The sequence below is a fragment of the Chelonoidis abingdonii genome, chromosome 1, assembly GCF_003597395.2.
Source record: "Chelonoidis abingdonii isolate Lonesome George chromosome 1, CheloAbing_2.0, whole genome shotgun sequence".
In the NCBI taxonomy this organism is placed as follows: Eukaryota; Metazoa; Chordata; order Testudines; family Testudinidae; genus Chelonoidis; species Chelonoidis abingdonii.
Window position 1 is genome coordinate 262,840,301 of NC_133769.1, and position 11,278 is coordinate 262,851,578.

The following is an 11,278-nucleotide window of genomic DNA, read 5'->3' on the forward strand; positions in this document are numbered from 1 at the left end:
TTAGGGCCTTGGGTGGGACCTAATAGCGTAGAGTGGGGCCTGGATCCCCTTAACTCCCTGCCACTGACCCCACCCCTGGGGTGGTGGCCAAACTCCATCTTTTTGGCCAGAATGTATGAGCTGTGTTGTGGAGCCATAAACTGTTTGTGGCTCTGTCCTGCCCAGAGGACCGAAGTTTCCTCTATAGATAGTTACTTGCTGTCTGCCTGTAGCGAGGTGGAGTGGCCTCCCTCCCCACTCAATAGCGAGGTACCACTATAGTGCACCAAAGAGGACCAAAATCTATAAGATAAAATCCAAAATGTACCAGCTAGTGTTTTGCTTATGAGTGGGCAGCTTGAATCTCAGATCTGGTTACCTGACTAGAAAATGTGATGGTTGCTCCATTTTTTACTAAACAAAAGTAAATAATTTGTTAAAATTTCAGTTTGGTTTCATATTTTTGCCCCTTCCTCATGGAGAGACTGCTGCTCTGTTTCACTTGCACTTAAAACCTTGACTGCTTTGGCTGTGTCTGAATTGAAATGGGCTACATGCTTCAGTGGTGATTCTGTGCCCATGGAAGTCAATGGGAGTTTTGCCAGGGTCTCACTTTCCTTATAAATGCCATCAAGCAGTACATGGGTCTTGTAGAGAAAGCATGTGTGTAATTAGTCAGGTGTGGTCCTACCCCCAAACAATGTATGGTGCACACCTAGCTGAGTGGAATGAGAGGAGAACAGGAATATAGCAAGGCAACAGTTTGTGTGGGTAAATTATCCATATATTCTTCCTGGTAGTGGTGTCTGGAAGGAAACCAAAGCAGAAGTTCAGCTTGCCTTTTCAGACTCAGGCCACACATGCTGGTGTGGCAGGTTTTTATATTTACATTCAACAGCTTACCTGGTAGGCAGATCAGAATTAAATTTTGCCTGCAGTTGGTTGACCCAAACTGTCAGACAATTAGATTTTCTCAGGCTTGCATGTGAGTTTAAGCCTAGTCTGAGAAAACATCTTTTGGCTGGTGAAGAGCTGATAATGGGGTTCATGCTAACCTCTTTCTTTTCTTAATAAAAAGCAATTTGGCAGCAAAGCCTGTTTAAGCTTTGAAAGACTAGTTAGATAGTATTTAGAAGTCTTAATTACACTCTACCTCGATATAACGCTGTCCTCAGGAGCCAAAAAATCTTATCGTATTATAGGTGAAACCGCGTTATATCGAACTTGCTTTGAACCGCCTGAGTGCGCAGCCCCCGCCATCCCGGAGCGCTGCTTTACCACATTATATCTGAATTCGTGTTATATCAGGTCATGTTAGATTGGGATAGAGGTGTATTTACTAATGATTACTTATTTAGTCATCATTATCTACTAAAATGCTCTAAAAAAATTTCCTGCCCCAAATGCCCTTTGTACCAATGTCAATATATACAGGTATGAGTGGGTGAAAGTCAGAAATAATGTCTGAGCACTTGCTTTTGATGACCTAGATGAAGCTGAATAGCTGCCCATACACTAAGATAGAAAAGTGAAATTTTCATAGCAACCTGCTCTTATATTACAAAAGTATATAATCAGTAGTATTGTATTTAAGCACTCAGAGCCAGCATTGTTGCTTCAGTGTGAGTGAATATATGAACAGGAACTCTGAATAGATCAGTTGTTAAAATAAAGTTATCTTGTATACACCCAGATTTCACGATATAATTTTCCCAATAAAAATTCAATTCATTGTGTAAACCTGACTTGCATGCAATACTTGAAGAAAAGCCTTCATGCCCCCAATTCACTTCTAAAACTGCAGATGGTGCCCTTGTTCTCTTTATACCATACAGGAAGAACAGAACGTTAGTATATCTAACAAATGCTCCTTTCCTGCTCATCGCTCTAATTTCCTCTCCAAATTGGAGGAAAGTAGTTTTCAGTATAAACAGACTGGATCTATGCATATATTGACATGTAAAAATCTGATAAAATATTCCAAAATATATATTGATACAAATAACTACATCCAATGGTTTTCCTATTTTGAACTCATGCAGATTTTCTAACAGTTATGTAAGATCAGTTTCTAATTATGCGATTTATCATTTTGTAAAGGTAACTTCTTTGATGAAAAATATTTTCCTACAAAATAGTTTCCCTGAGAGTAATATCCCCTTATCAGTTGGGCCCTACCAAATTCACAGACCATTTCACAGCCAGAAGGTTTTAAAATGAGTCAGTTTTACAATGTCAGATATAACTGTGGGTGTCCTGACCCAAAATGGGATCGGGGGGGTTTCACAGGATTGCCACACTCACTTTTGTGCTATTTTCAGAGCTGGGCTCTGAAGGCAGCAGCCACCAAGCTTCCTGCAGCTAGGGGAGATTCATGGAGGTTGGTCTGATCTCCCCAAAGCTTCTTGGAGTGCCCCAGCTGGGAGCTCCTAGCTGCTAGTCCCAGCCAGTGGTGGATTAATGCAGGAGCCCTGGCCAATTGGGGGATGTCCCCAAAAAATGGACACCCTGAGCCCAGTCAGGAGCTGCAGGGGGGCAGAAACCCAAAGCCCAGGTGTCCTGGCCAATTGGGGGATCCCCCCCCAAAAATGGGCACCCAAAGCCCGGGTGCCCTGAGCTCCGGCTGGAACCATGGGGGGCAGAAGCCTCAAGCCCGGGTGCCCTGAGTCCTGGCTTCAGTTGTGGGGCTGAGGCCCCGAGACGGGACACCTAGAAACTAGGCACCCTGAGTCCTGTCTGCAGTCGCAGAGGCTGAAGTTCCAAGCCCAGTTTTGGGGCTGCTGCAGCACAGAAGTGAGGGTGTAGCAACCTCATTTCTGCACTGCCTCTGGAGGTGGGTCTGATCTCATCTCCCCACTGAGAGCAGCCATGCAGGGGCAGGACAACTTCTGTCTTTCTCCAGCCCGGCCTGGGCTAGCAGCTAGGAGCCCCTGAGTGGGGCACTCCCAGCAGCATGGGGTGATTGGATTTCACAGGGCAGGTCTTATTTCACAGTCCGACATGTTTTTCACAGCCATGAAATTGGTAGGGCCCTACTTATCAGGCTCCTGGAAAAATGACAGCATGAAATGTGGGTTAGCTATTTTTAAACAAATATGCTACAGTTTTATGACTTTCGGCCAAGTCATTTATTAACTCCTTTTGATATCATAAGAAATCCTGCTTAATCCAAAATTAATTGCACAAGATGTCAGTGTCTATAAAGCATGGGGCCATTGGTCATGAAATGATAGAGTTTATGATTCTAAGGAATAGTGGGAGGAAAAACAGCAGAATGAACTTTGAGAAGGCAGATTTTAGCAAATTCAGAGAACTGGTAGGTAAGCGCCCATGGGAAGCAAATCTAAGGGAAAAAATGAGTTCAGGAGAGTTGGGACGTTTTTTAAGAGACCATGCTGGCTTAACGGAGATCTTCAGTGACCTGAAATTCAAAAAAGAGTCCTACAACTGGAAACTAGGTCAAATTACAAATTAAAACCAACACAAGTATGTACAGACAAAATTAGAAAGGCCAAGGCAGAAAATGAGATTAAACGAGCTAAGGACATAAAGAATACCAAGAAAATATTTACAAATACACGAGAAGCAAGAGGAAGACAAGGACAGGGTAGGCCCATTACTCTATGAGGCGGGAAAGACAAACAAAAAACCCAGAAAATGCAGCAATGGCCAAAGTGTTAAATGCCATTTTTGTTTCAGTTTTCACCAAAAAAGTTAGCAGTGATTGGATAACTAACATAGTGAACGCCATTGTAAATGGGGTAGGATCTGAAGCTAAAATAAGAAAAGAACAAGTGAAGAATTACTTGGAGAAGTTAGATGTCTTCAAGTTGACAGTACCTGATGAAATACATCCTAGAATAAGGACCTGGCTGAAAAGCTCTGAGCCATTAGCAGAATCCAAATAAACTGAAATGTTCAGTATTCGGGTGTTTTTTGAGTGCTTGCTCGTGTCAATTCCATTCTAGATGTGTGCGCGCCACGAGCACAGTTGCTGGAGATGTTTGCCTTGGCAGTATCCATAGGGCTGGCTGTGGCAACCCCTTGAGTGCCATGCTCATGCATCGGTATATCAGGCACTGCTGACCCTAGGTCTTCTCAGTTCCTTCTTGCCGCCCATGGTGACTTGTCAGAGCGCCCCTTTCCTTTGCTTCACAAGTGGTCAGTGGTTTTTCCTACTCTTAGAACCTCCTGTTCCAGCTGTAAATAGTTTGTTTATATAGTATATCAACCTTTCACCCTCCATTCCAGGGCAGGTTGATCTTTACTCATAGCATGACAGTCCGGTTCTTAAAAGGTCTGGAGTGGCTCTGCCCTCAAGTCTGGAACCTTGTCCCTCCGGGAGACCTGAATCTGGTGCTCGCATGGCTCATGAAAGCTCCCTTCGAGTCCTCAACATCCTGTTCCCTTCTTCTGTTCTCCTGGAAGGTGTCATTCTGAGTGGGCACAGGGCTGGCTGTGCCTGATATACTGAAGCATGAGCGCGGCACTCAAGGAGTTGCAACAGCCGGCCCTATGGATACTGCTAAGGCAAAAGTCTCCAATGACTGAGCATGTGGGCACGCACTTACCTAGAATAGAATGGACATGAGCAACACATTGGGAAGAAAAACAGTTACAAAAGGTAGGTAACCATTTTTTTCCATCTCTTTCTAGTCTTCCTTTACCTGGCGTCATAGAAAAAAAAAATGAGAACAGGTCATCTCACAGTATGTGCACCTAAAATGCCCATGAGGACATCCTGATAGCTTCTATTCTTTGCCTCTCTCAGGTTGTAGGGGGCTTTGCTTGTTCTGTATTATTAACAAAACATCAGTGATGTGCACTGTACTGCCACAGATAAGTATTAAGGTAAAGACCCTGCCCCTAGAAGTTGGTTTTCAGTTAGATAATATAATGAGAAAAGAGAGAAGACCACGGATTCCTAAATGAGTTCTTAAATCATACTCCTGATAATGCTGAGCCCCGTGTCCTGGTGTTCTAATCTCTAATACAAATGACCTATGCCAGTAGGGCCATCATGTTACAGCGCAGGAACTCGGAGACCTTACGATGGATGTTGTATAAGAACCCGAATAAAAAGTGTTACTTCCACCCAATCACTATGTCTGAACATGGATTTATTCCAAAGTGTATAATAAACATTTATTGGTTTATTGTAAGCTAACACAGGATTTGCTGGAAACCAAAAATACTTTAGAAACTTGTTTTCATCAATACCAGTTTAGAAAGAAGTAAGATGCTTTTTCTTCTTTTGGGGAATTTGAAAATGAACTATCAGAAAGGCCTCTGTGAAGAAACTGACAAAAATGGTTATTACAAGCAAAATTGTTGGTGTTTTTAAGGAGGAAATAATACCCTCAAATGACAGAATGTAGTTTTGATTGTATCTTTTGAGTAAGATACATGTCTGCTTTACCATCCTGAGGTATTAAAGCCAATGGAAAAAATAAATAAATGCTAGATCTCATGTACATCCCTAATACAAAAGATTGAAAATACTTTATAGTAAAGATAAGCCATCTCACTGGTTTTATTCATATAATCTCCCATGTTCAGACTGCACCTAAACTGAAAAAATCTGTTACACTGAACTGAACTTTCTTAGCTATATATTTTTATCTCAATTAACGTGTCACTCAACATCTCATACCAAAAAGACCCAAGTAGAGGTTTTCTGTAAGTAGAAATATTTTATGAAATTCTGTCTGAATATTTCAGAGTTCTGCACTGGTTACAGATTTTTTGTTCCTTGCCTCTGGTTATACACAGTCAGCTGTATTTATTGTAATTGCTGTGAAATGGACAAGATACCGACAGAAAAGACTAGAGACAGCATGATTTATTGATGCCCTGTCAACTTCTGTCTTGCATAAGAAAACGTTGCATTTGTGCAGGACTACAACAGGCCTTATCTGTCATTTCATCTCTGACTTACATTATAATAAATAAGCACGTGAAATGGGCTGGACAAGGAGAAGAGCTTTTGATCAGGTCAGCTTCATACTCCTTGTAATGGAATGCTGAACTGCATTATACTGTTCATGTGTCACTGTGTATAAAATACCTGACTTAAATGAAGCTCAGACATACCTGGCAAAGCGTTAAAGGATCTTATGATGAACACATCTGGTGTGTGTAAACAGGCTCTGTAGCCACTCCATATCTGGTAGAGGAACATGACACTCCCACTGTACAGTTATAGTAGTGGAATAATTTACCATATCATCTTTCTGAAGTGTATCTACCAAGCCTTCATCAATGTGTGCATCCTTTTTACCATAAGTTCAGGGGAGAAGTTCAGCATGGATGGTGCTAGCACACCCCCATTGTTGGCTTTTGCCAGAACTCCCTGTCTCTCGGCAGACATGGAAGCAGGCAGCGGGAAAGTGCTCCCTCTTCCCTTTCAGATTAAATTGCCCTAGCAAAGATTTTTTTCCCTCCCAGCCTCATTTTGGACTTTAGTGACTCTTTGTACTTGGACAAAGACCCTCTAAGGTTTTGGGAAACTTATGAGCGAAATTGAAATATTAGTGCTACCATGGAGGAGGAAGCCTTCTTAGCAGGCAGGGGATCAAAATGGCAGCCAAATCACAGGCACCTCAAGACAAGGCCATAATCACACATCAAGAGTTCTTGCAGAGCTCTCTTCCTAGCAGGCACCAGGAACTCTAAGCATGCTCCTCAAACAGAAGCACCAAGGCAGATCTAGCCATGTATCTTATCCCATAGTATCGATGCACTGCAGGGAGGTACCCCAGCCTAGTGAGGTGGTGAGGTCCAGGCCAAGGTGCAGCAAAAGTCTGCCACCAGCACAGCATGTACATTCAGGGAAAAGAGGATCAGTTATTAGACAGATGCATCAGCTGACACTCAGGCAGCATCACTCTTTGTGGAGACCAGTAACACTGCAGAGTGACTCATCCTCATCCTAACACAATCATCCAGGCCTGCAAAAACCATGACTGAGCCAAGAAAAGGTCCCAGCACAAGCAGAGGAAAAGGCATTCCCCATCATCGTCCAGCCCCATCTGCCAACCCTGAAAAAGAAAGTGAAAGTATTACTGACACTTCAAGAAAATTAAATCCAAAGCATAAAACTTCCTCATCTCTTCATAAGATGAACCCACCTCTCCCTAAAGGAAGATGGCGAATTTTCTGAATGGGGAAAAAAATCAGAAATGGAAATTTGAGAGAAAATTTTCCACCCAATATCTTCACTAGAGAGCTTTGGCATTCAGACAGACCAAGAAGAAGGAAACTGTCTGTAGCTACACAAGGTTACAAGGAAGAGATGGGACCCTCTCTTAATAAGGTAGTCCCAAGCTCTATGAAGGTCAAATGGGAAAAGACAAAAATCCAGCTGACTTGACCATGCACATAACCTTACGTATGCCAAAGATCAGTAGTACTGGTTGCCCATGCCAAGGGTGCATTAATCTCTAAAGAAAGACACTTGCCTTCAAGGATCACAGAGACTAAAAACCCTGTTGAGTGAAATCTTGGAGTCAGACTCAAGAAAAACGAAAGCACTTGACAGCATCCTTCAGGCTACGTCCATATCCACCTGCTTTCTCAGAGTGATAATAGGCTGGTCTAAAGAACAGAAGGAACCAGCCTGGCTTATCAATGTCTGGGGCACTATGGAAACAGGGAGTATGGAAAGAACCACTGAGCTACCAGACCAAGTTATTGCTTTGCTGAGATATTAAGAGATGAAAAACCTGATCTCATATGCTTAACTTCAATGTCAGCACACAGCTACACTTCACAGTTGTAGCAATCTAGCTGACATACATAAATTAACAATGGTTAGCAATGGAGATATGTTTGTTTTAGGAAACATACAACACAATGGAAATTCTTAAAGTTTCTCCTTCTGTTTCCACTGCAGCAAGAACCAGAGGGAGAGAGGTTTTGTATTTGTTTGTTTGCTTTTGAAAGGCATTGGACATGGCCCCTCAGGAATGTGTAGGAGAGGAAATGAAAAGCATACGTGGGAAGCTGAGAAAGCAGCACTTCTCCTCTATCATTAAACGTATAATAAGGTAGATCACATCAGTTGTTGGCATATTTTCCCAGGTGAATAGGTGTCATAGATACAGTACTGTCTGATTATATATTAACTTGGCATATGGTAGTAAATTAAAAATGCTAACAGATGAATTATGTGACATGTAAAAGGAGACTGAAGATCTCTTACGTGCAACAAACTCTTTCCCTTAGACTCTAAGGGTACATCTACACTTTTATGTAAGCCCAGGGTTAATAAAACTTGAGTTAGCAGACACTGGCTTTGTTAACCCAGGGCTTGAGCATCTACACTCATTCGTAACCCCCAGGCTAGGAATTGTTGAATCCTGGGTCCTAACCAGGGGCTTCAGTGTCCAACCACCCATATCTCAGACTTCCTAGCACCCTCCCAAAATGTGGCCACTCTGACCCTTTGTTCGTGGTGCAGTGTGGAAAAACTTGACTGTCCACCAAACTTGACTGCCCAGAGGACAAAGAAAGTTGGCCTGTGGGATAGTTTTGGCAGACTCCCAGAGCATGAGTCCAGTGGGGCTGTGTCTACACTGCAAAGCAACAGGGCTTGAACCCACAGTCCCAGCTTGACTCGGCTTGGGACCCTCTACCACTGTTGAGTCCTGGGATCCATGGTCTGACCCCTGGGTTAGTGTATAGATGGAAGAGGTGGGACTAGGCTTGAGCCTGAGTTCAAATCCTGCATTTACATTGCAGTGTAGACATACCCTAAGGTGTAGTGAGGGACATTCTTGTCATTTTCCACAGAGTCTAGTAGCAGGGTGGACCTCTGACAACCATGTTTGTTCTCAGTGATGTAAAGTGTGCTGGAATGCAGAGCCTACCTTTTCTTGCAATTGGATAGTAACATATGAACTACCTCCATATGAGCAACCACCTCTCAGACCAATTCCAGTAAAAGTGTATTTATATAGAAGTCTTAAAACCAATCTATGATTTTTAATAGATTTATATGGGGTCTATTTTTTGCATATTATCTGATCAAATTATTATTAAGAGTAATAGGCTACATAAGACTTTTCATCCATAGAGTTTGAAACTGTTTATAATTAAAAGTAAATATTATCCCCATTTACAGATGGGAAGAACTGAGACACAGAAGGTGAATTGACTTGCCCAAGGTCACCCAGAAGATCAGATCACCTGAGTGCCAGTCTAGTGTTCTATCTTTTCCCATGCTTTCTCCTAAATTGCCTGGCACGTTTGGTGTAACCAGACTAAGCATTTGGTTACATATGCTAATTGGTAATCAATTCCAATTCCCGACTCTGTAAAAATGATAGTCTTTGGGTTTTGTAATAGACGTGGGATGAATAGGGCATCTTGCAACAGTAATAGGTGCCTTACAAGCCCTATAAATTTGCTTGTGGAAGTTTTTGAGCAGCCACAGAATCACATATAGCGGTATTGTTGGGAAGTCAAGAAGGAGCGGAGAAGTCGAGTAGTGCAAGCCCCATTTCCTCTATTGGAAGGGTTTATATGTTGCAGTCAACTCTTGGGATCCTGTTGCCCTAGCAGAATGATATCACCAGCTCTACTGTTGTTGTTTGTAGTGTAATTGTAAGCCTTTTGGTCCCAGAATTTGAGAGAGACAAGGTGGGCGATGTAATATCTTTTATTGGATTAACTTCTGTGGTGAAATAGACAGCTTTTGAGGTTACACACAACTCTTCTTCAGCTAAGTTCAAAAGCTTGTCTCTCTCACCAACAGAAGTTGGTCCAATAAAAGACATTACCTCACCCACCTTGTATCACCAGCTCTAGACATTCAAAGTAAAATTTTGGAAACAAAATAAGGATATTTTGAAAGAGGTAAGTTAATTTTTGGCAAAATTGACCTATTTATTACATTACCAAGCCTCTGTTTTGTGTGCTATCTCTAGTGGGATCAGGAAGAGTCACTACAGAAGAAGGAACAACATCTACAATGAGTGTTCCTGCACTGGCAGATGTCCTGAGTGCTAACTTTTCTAATACCATCTGAAATTCTAACTATTTTCTCTCTTTTCTGTGATCTACAAAGTGTCTATCCAGTCTGCATTCGGAAGACAAGTGTAGAGCCCTCCTCTGCTTCTTTGGATACTATTTCTAGTAGAGGCCCAGAGGCTCTTCCTGTTTATTAGCGAGCACTTCTTGAAATGAAGTGTGTAAGTAACTCCCATATTTGAAGCCTGTTATTATCAGCCATTGCCCTAAATGGCATTTGTTACTCAAATATATTTTTGGCATAAAAGAATTGCTAAACTCCCATCTAAAACCATTCGTCCAAGATGGTGCTAAAAACTTGGCCCAAAGCTAGTGTTACGTGCCTAAGTGCTCTGCAGGGACGAGACACACACACACACACAGTGAGTGATATGGCTTTTAATGAAGGTAAAGAAAACACACCCGCAACGGGGACTCTGCACGTTGCTAACTCAAAGCGGGGAGCGAGTCCAAGGCAGCAAAACAAATTCTAATAAATATAACCTTATGCTAATAGCATGTAAAACAGCTCATACATAGGCATGTGGGAGCTTTCCCACAACTGGGCTATCTCTTATGGCAAAGGGCCAGGCTTTTCTAAACACGCCGGGCTTCCCAGGCTAAGCGGTTCCAACCGGCTACAAACAGCATATACTAGTACACAGCAACCTCTAATAACCTGTCCTTGAGAAGGCGAACAGTCTTAGCTAAACCACCGTGACAAAATCTTCCGCAGTCCCTTACAGCTAGATTAGCACTTTTAAAAATTGGGTGCCTAAAGTTAAATGCCGTAAGGTAGGATTTTCTAAAGCAGTCCACAGTTGCCTAACTCTGTTCCCATTGAAATCAATGGTCATCTGACTTTTGACTCAATGAGGACAGAGTTAGGGCAACACTGAATACTTCTGAAAATCCCTTTCATTATAGTTAGATAATTCCAGGGTAAATCATGGCTGCTACTGTTATCTAGGTCACCTGTTGATAATGCAGCTTTTGTCGGTTGATTTTATTTAGGAAGTGTCTCTTTGGTTCTTTTCTGGTCCAGCTGCACCATTTTAGGGGTTACTAAAGAAATTAGTCCTCTGGAACTCACTTTCAGTTTTGGAAAAGAGGCCAACAACAGTTTGTCATCAATTTTTATTAACACTAAAAATGTTAACAAGCTTTTGCTATCATAAGTATTGTGGGAAAAACAAAGCATTCAGCTGCACCCTTTATTAATTTTCATATTTCATTTAAAGCTACAGACTAGTCATTTCACTTTAGTTGCTTGATAGTTTTCCATTCT